The sequence below is a fragment of the Eurytemora carolleeae genome, unplaced genomic scaffold, assembly GCF_000591075.1.
Source record: "Eurytemora carolleeae unplaced genomic scaffold, Eaff_2.0 scaffold2620, whole genome shotgun sequence".
Lineage (NCBI taxonomy): Eukaryota > Metazoa > Arthropoda > Copepoda > Calanoida > Temoridae > Eurytemora > Eurytemora carolleeae.
This window is the reverse complement of record NW_019398504.1, coordinates 1-7,742: the sequence shown is the minus strand read 5'-3', so window position 1 is coordinate 7,742 and position 7,742 is coordinate 1. Positions and strand designations below refer to the sequence as shown.

At 29.5% G+C, this 7,742-nt stretch overlaps 1 long non-coding RNA gene across 1 annotated transcript; it reads right to left on the bottom strand.

Annotated features, from left to right (window-relative positions):
* Window positions 1-1,442: 1,442 nt before the first annotated feature.
* Window positions 1,443-7,563, bottom strand: LOC111717448 (uncharacterized). Its single transcript, XR_002768784.1, has 3 exons — window positions 7,427-7,563; window positions 2,262-2,358; window positions 1,443-1,967 (listed from the first exon to the last, which is right to left on the bottom strand). It is a non-coding gene; the product is annotated as an uncharacterized LOC111717448 (long non-coding RNA).
* Between the last annotated feature and the right edge of the window lie 179 nt (window positions 7,564-7,742).

The window sequence follows — 7,742 nt, the reverse complement described above, 5'->3', positions numbered from 1 at the left end:
GTGTTCTTTTATAATTTGAAAATCATAATAGCATCGAGATATAAAAATTTAATATTATTTTGTTCTTTCAATATAGATTTAACTTGAAATCCGGAAAATTGTTGCTTTATAATTCGGGAAATTAAATCAATATTATTCTCTTATTTAACAAATAAAATAGGGAAATACAGATTATAGAAATAATTTATCAGTTAATTTAGCCTTCACAAGATAATTTTTACTTTCAGTGATTTATTTTGTAAGTTATGAAAGTTAGTTTTGTTCTAAATTAAGGATTATACTTAAAAACGGGAAAGTGTGTGTTTTAGCCGCAAACTCAGATTTTCTAATACCTGTATCTTTGAAACCCAATGTCGTAGACCTTAGATATATAAAAAATTTATGAATTCTGTTAGATTAAATAATCTAACTTTGAAATACCAAAGGTTTTTACCATCAGGTTGCAATGATATAAGGTTTAGAAAAGTTGAGTTTGTGGCAAAGACTCAATTCCTTTATACAAAAAAATTTTCGCTTATTATTCTTAACTGCAAAGAAAATTATATTTATTATATAAAAGTTATTTATGATCAAATCAAGAAAGTTTATAATGTATAAGATGAAAATATAAATAACCGTCTAAATCGATCACAGTTTTAAGTCAAGAACACACTAAATAAATAATATTAAATTACATTAATGCATCGTAAATAATATATGTACACTATAATCAGAATTTGAAATATTTACTGAATGTAAAATAAACAGAATAGCAAAAGAATTAATAAAAATAATAATATATATATTATATATAAATTAATGTAGATTTATAAAAAAAATATTTACAGAGCAAAATGTTTCAGTGAACCTGAAAGATGTTTTAGGTAATATTTTTCTGTTCTTTTAAGAATAGCAGGATATCCTCTTAGATTTATCAGGATATATATTTGAGTATACTCGCTGAAGATTTGGATAATGGATATCCTCCATAATCAATGGATACTCTACTAGAAGATTTTGATATCCTTCTATGGTATATATGGATATCCTCTTAAAAGGTATGGATATCCTGCTAAAAAATATGTATATCTTTAATAGTTCTCCTCAAATATATTTAATTTAAATGTTTGTTATCATTATTGAAATTAGGTGGAAAAAATAATCAAAACAGCCCAGAGATATTTTCCACCTAATTGCTTCATACTTGTTCTGTTAAAAATAATGATCAATTTGTAATTGTAAACTCGTTCTGTAAAAACAGATACATGTATAGAGCAATAAACTTTATCTATTAATCATTTGGAAGATATAGATATCCGCCTGGAGTATATGGATAATGGATATCCGCCTGGAGTATATGGATAATGGATATTCTCCTGGAGTATATGGATAATGGATATTCTCCTGGAGTATATGGATAATGGATATTATCCTGGAGTATATGGATAATGGATATGGAGTATATGGATAATGGATATCCTCCTAGAGTATATAGATAATGGATATCCTCCTGGAGTATATGGATAATGGATATTATCCTGGAGTATATGGATAATGGATATTCTCCTGGAGTATATGTATAATGGATATTATCCTGGAGTATATGGATAATGGATATTCTCCTGGAGTATATGGATAATGGATATTCTCCTGGAAGATATGTGTATCCTTCTATGAAGACATTTATAGAATATCATTCTACCAGAAGATATGTATATTTTCTAGGATATAAACATAGCCTCTTAGAATTCTCACAGATGATATGGATATCCAAAACGATTTTTTCCAGAAATTATAAATATCTACTTAGAAGATATGATGCCTCGTAGAAAATATGGATATCCTCTTAGAAGATATGAATATCCTGAAGAAGGTTAAGGCTCCTAGCTCTTCTAAGTATCTGGATAAAAGTATCAAGTTCACTTTTCTCTACATCCCAGTGGAGTAGTTCTCCAATAGTTCGCAGTTTAGGCCGGGATGATATCAACCTAATAGATAAACAAAACTACTAACACAATTTATAAAAATAATAAAAATCAAGTGTTTTTTTCATTAAAATTTGTGAATTTTCGAAACTGCGACCCAGCTTAATGTGCATATGTATTGTATACTATGTTTAGAATAGGTTATGTTAAGATTAATATGATAGTTTCGGTAAGGTTGTTATATGTTAGTTCTAAAATGAAATTATCCAATTTTACAAAACCTAGTTGTGAAAATGCTTATGTGAAAGTACATCTATACAACTTCTTTATATACGACATTTTATTTAAATAATTTACCTGAGGGCAGATATTAGAGTAAGGGCTCCGTCTCTAAGGATGAATTCTTGAAGATGTGAAAGGTTATTGACCAACAATATATCATCCAGAAGGAAATCTAAATATTGATCCAATAGAATAGCACCTAGTAGGAAATTTGATAAGTAATTCTTAAAGATGTGAGAGGTCATTGACCAACAGAATATTATCCAGTAGGAAATCTAAATATTAATTCTTGAAGGTGTGAGTGGTCATTGACCAACCAAATATAATCATCCAGTAGAAAGTTTAAATTATAGCAATTCTCTTAGGCGAGAGGTCATTGACTAACAGAATAGCATCCAGTAGGAAATTTTAATATTAATTCTTGAAGATGTGAAAGGTCATTGACCAAATAGATGTTATCCAGAAGGAAATCTAAATATTAATTCTTGAAGATGGAAGAGGTCATTGACCAACAGAATAGCATCCAGTAGGAAATCTAAATTTTAATTCTTGAAGATGTGAGAGGTCATAGACCAACAGAATATCATCCAGTAGGAAATCTAAATATAGCAATTCTCTCATGCGTGAGAGGATATTGACTAACAAAATAGCATCCAGTAAGAAAATTGAATGTTAATTCTTGAACGTGTGAGAGGTCATTGACCAACAGAATAGCATCCAGTAGGAAATCTAAATAGAAATTCTCTCAGGCGTGAGAGGTCATTGACCAACAGAATACCATCCAGTAGGAAATCTTAATATCCATTCTTGAAGGTGTGAGATGTCATTGACCAATAGGCGAAATCATCCAGTAAGAGATCTTAATATTCATTCTTGAAGGTGTGAGAGGACATTGACCAACAGACGATATCATCCAGTAGGAAATCTAAATATCCATTCTTGAAGGTGTGAGAGGTCATTGACTAACCAAATATCATCCATTAGGAAATCTTAATATCCATTCTTGAAAAAGAAGACGTCATTGACTAGCAGAATAATAGGAAATTTTAATAATGTATCAACTTCAATTTTAACGGAAATGACATGTTCAAAAAGAAAACATAAACATAGGTGCAGTAATAGTATTACATGCAGTTGTAAGATCACTCAACTAAAACAAATAATATTTTTTTGGAAAAATTTTTCTTATTCCAACTTTACAGGTGAGTCTCTAGTTAAGTAAGAAATATCAAACTTAAGTTTGACCCACGTAAATTAAACTTCAGACACTCACTAATTTAGGAATTCTCTCAATCAACATGATATTTAAGTTTAACTCTTTCAATGGATGGAAAAATGCTAATTAAGAAATCAGATGACGGAGGTTAGATAGGCTAGCGACACGCTTCACCTTAAAGAGACTGTGTGGACGTAATATTTGGTAACATACATTCATACAGTGTCATGTCTGATTCACAACGAAGCCATTTATAGCTTAAACTTATTAACAATGTACAAGTGTTATATTTTAATATTTGCCTTTTATCACTTTTACAGAGAAACCACAATTTAGAGTAATTAAGTTTAGAGAGAAAAATAAGGATATATATTTTATTCAAGATCGGAGAAAGGTTTTAAGAATAACGTTCTGAATCTGTAAATATGTCTTCGTTCCTTTAAATAAACAAGTTTTTTTTCAAACAGAAATGTGTATTTTGAAATAAAATGTGTTTTTTTTAAACTGAAAAAAATCTTTCCTTTCCATTTATAAAATGAATGAGTATGGTGTCTCCAGAATTAGCAAAATAAAAGAAATGATTGACACAAGCTCTAATAGTTCGAGTACTATATTCGTTATTTCAAACTATGAATTCTGCTAGGTTAAATAGTTTAAATATTAAAGGTTTGCACCATCAGGTTGCAAAAATAAAGGATTTGGAAAATCTGAGCTTGTATCAAAAACTTAGTTCTTTCTAAGATAATTTTAATGTTATTTGTTAAAAACATATTTCAAAGTATGCAGGTTAAGAAATATCTACTTGAATGCATATTGCACAAGTTTAAATTAAAGAGAAATTAAACTGTCGGAGTAAAGCAAAAATACTATCTTTTTACACACTGAAGTTCAATTTGTAATTAAATACTTATGTATTTGCTTCAGTTAACATGTGACACTTAAGACTGGAATTTAGCTTTTTTCGTAACACACTTTACAGTTTTTATGTTTTTATTTTTCTTCACAATTCCTGTTCTACGAAGGATTATCTGGCTCCATAAGCTTCAATAAAAGATTCATGTGAAAATATTTTTGTTTTCGAGTTTTAGAAATATTACAAAAACAGAGTTCAGACTTTTCTGTTTATTTTTCATTTAAACGCGTGATTTATAAAATAGGAATCTAGTAAAATAAACATAAATCTTTTTTAACAAAAAGATAAAATCAAAGCAAAAGAAAATAATTTGAATTTTGGACAGCAACAAGTTTAGATATATAAATACTGTAAAAACAAGTTTAGATATATAAATACTGTAAAAACAAGTTTAGATATATAAATACTGTAAAAACAAAAAAAAATTCCATTTCGTTCTTTAAAGCTGTATTTTTTGGTGTGCACCAATTTTCGTTGAATCCAGATAATCTTAAAATATTCTAGTGATTTAAAAAATAAGTTTTCATAATTGTTAGATAACGCATTTAATTATTGATAAGCAAGTAGAAAAGAAGGTCACAAAGCCGTACCAATACTAAATCGATATGAAATCGTCAATTCGCAACCGTATGGACGATTTTAAAGTTTTTTTGATTGAAATATTTTTATTTAGTGTAAACGTAGCAACCCCCCTTGTGGGCGGTTGGCTTTTTTCCAATATTGACCCCTTAACGTACATTGTACATTTCAAAACTACAATGCACTTGTTTCAAGCTTCTGTTTAACCAGTGTAATTGGCAAAATGCTGATAGATTTTTGTGTGAAACATGGATGAGAGATGTTTCATTTCAGTGAACACAAAATAAACAATTATAAACGTTTCTGTGGATAAGTAAAAGGGTTAATCGGACAATTCACTTAACAAATGAAAATTCACTTGAAAATACTCCAACAGTCCCTTTAAAGGTATATCTAATGTTTACATGTTTATAATGAAGCTTCCACAACTTGAGAATTCTGAATAAGAACTAATTATAAACTTTAACAAATTTAACTTCACAAAGACAAATTTAAAACAAGAACTCTCACAAACTGCAGGACCCTCAGGACTATGTAACTGCTTTAAATAGGCCATACTCCCTTAGGGCATTTTATCTTTCCCTCAGGAGACAAGACCTCGCATATCTTTAAATCTTATTTGTTGATGCTACAGGTTTCCTCACACAGGATAAGACTGTAAAGACGACCCAAAAACCTCAAAATATGACGATTTTAAGCTTGATTTTTGTTTCTGCATTCAATTGAATATTTTGATGGTTTTCTAAATGTTTAAGCACGAACCAAGCCAGTTTTGGCCAGCAAGAAACCCTAAGTGCAAAAAAACGGACTGAACCAAGTCTGAACAATCTTCTCAGAAGTCTCATCCTTTGTGGGTAACCCTGCATATAAACCGACCTAGAAAATCGGAGTTTCTTCAAGTCAGAAATCCAGTTTTGAGATCAGAATTAATACAAGTGTACCCTGACCATTAAGTGCATTGTTTTTATCTTGATTTTGAACCTAACTTTGGAACCCATCCTTGCCTGGAGATCTAAAACAAGCTAAGAACAAGCTAAAAACGTAAGGTCAAGCAGTTCAAGAGTTATGATCAAACATACAAACTTTAATATTTATCCCTTATCAACAAAATCTTGATTAGTTTTCGCTTCTCTGGTAGTTAAAGGAAATTGAACATTTTGTCTAAAAATTTTGTTTTGGAAAAAGTGATTCTTGAATGATTGTAAGTAAATGTTGATTTTGATTTTAGATTTCAGTTTAGTTTTCCCAAATTAAATTGGGTAAAATCTTATCTTAAGTTCAGTTTAGTTTTCCCAAATTAAGTTGGGTAAAATCTTATCTTAAGTTTAGTTTATTTTTCCCAAATTAAGTTGGGTAAAATCTTATCTTAAGTTTAGTTTAGTTTTCCCAAATTAAGTCGGGTAAAATCTTTTCTTGGATTCAGTTTAATCGCGGCTCAAACTCTACTCTCTTCTTTGAAACGAAGATAAAGCATTACGTAAATCTGTCAATTAGTCGGCCCACGAACACCAGAGTTTTTCTCCATTTTCAATTCTTTTCATATTTTTCAATTTACTTTGAACTATTGTTGTTTTTTTATTTCTAAATGGAAAATTAGAAAAGTGCATCCTGTAAAAACTTGATATTTGAGTTAGTTCAACCATATTATTATTAATATGCTCCCTCAATGCCTTGAAGAATATAAAGGGACTGTCCATGACAAAAAATAATTTCTTAAGAGGTTATTTAAGATTTTTAATTACAAAGAAAACTAATAAAAACTGGAATGAGTTTTCCTTTTTTAAAGTTGAATTGATATGAAAGTCATTATTTTTGATTATTCAGTGTTATGATTGAAAACATATAAGATTGAAATCATACTTGCAATTTACTTAAGTTTAACGGGAGTTCTAACTTCTAGCAAAAAATTCAAGAAGAAGTAAAATGGGTCAAACGTAAAGAACTGATCGGAACTTCGGAAGGTACGTTCTAATTATTTCTCCCGTTAAGACTGTCTGTAGCTGACATATTTACTTGGCAAAAAAAAAACACAAGTAGAACGAATTTGTCTAAAATTATAAAATTTTACAAGAAACTGCTCAACTTTGCACTAAACAAACAAAAGAAAATTTATTTTTGTACAATAATACAATACACATAACAGCTATAAAAACAACAGTGAAATGGCATAATTGTAAATTGCGTAGGTTTAAATTCTAATCCAATATGGCGTAGGTTTAAATTATAATCCAATATGGCGTAGGTTTAAATTATAATCCAATATGGCGGAGATATAAATTATAATCCAATATGGTGGAGGTTTAAATTATAATCCAATATGGTGGAGGTATAAATTATAATCCAATATGGTGGAGGTTTAAATTATAATCCAATATGGCGGAGATATAAATTATAATCCAATATCGCGGAGGTATACATTATAATCCAATATGGCGGAGATATAAATTATAATCCAATATGGCGGAGGTATAAATTATAATCCAATATGGCGGAAGTATAAAATTATAATCCAATATGGCGGACAAGTGTTACCTGAGAAGAAGTATCCAGCTGAATGAAGAGAAATATTAATAGATTCTAGATCAGCTGCTCCACCAAGTAAATATCGGAATACATCCTTACCAAACTCTTCGATATACACGTTGTTGAACCTTAACACAATAAACTAAGTATTTTACAGGGTTACCCACAAAGGAAGAGACTGGAAAGAAGACCTGAATGCAGTCTTTTAATGGCTTATTAAATGATTTGAATAAAAGAAAAACAAATTTACAGTTGGAATTCTAAATATAAAGAAATAGCAAGTATGAATTCAGTACAGTCGTCTCTGAAGTCTCATTCTTTGTGG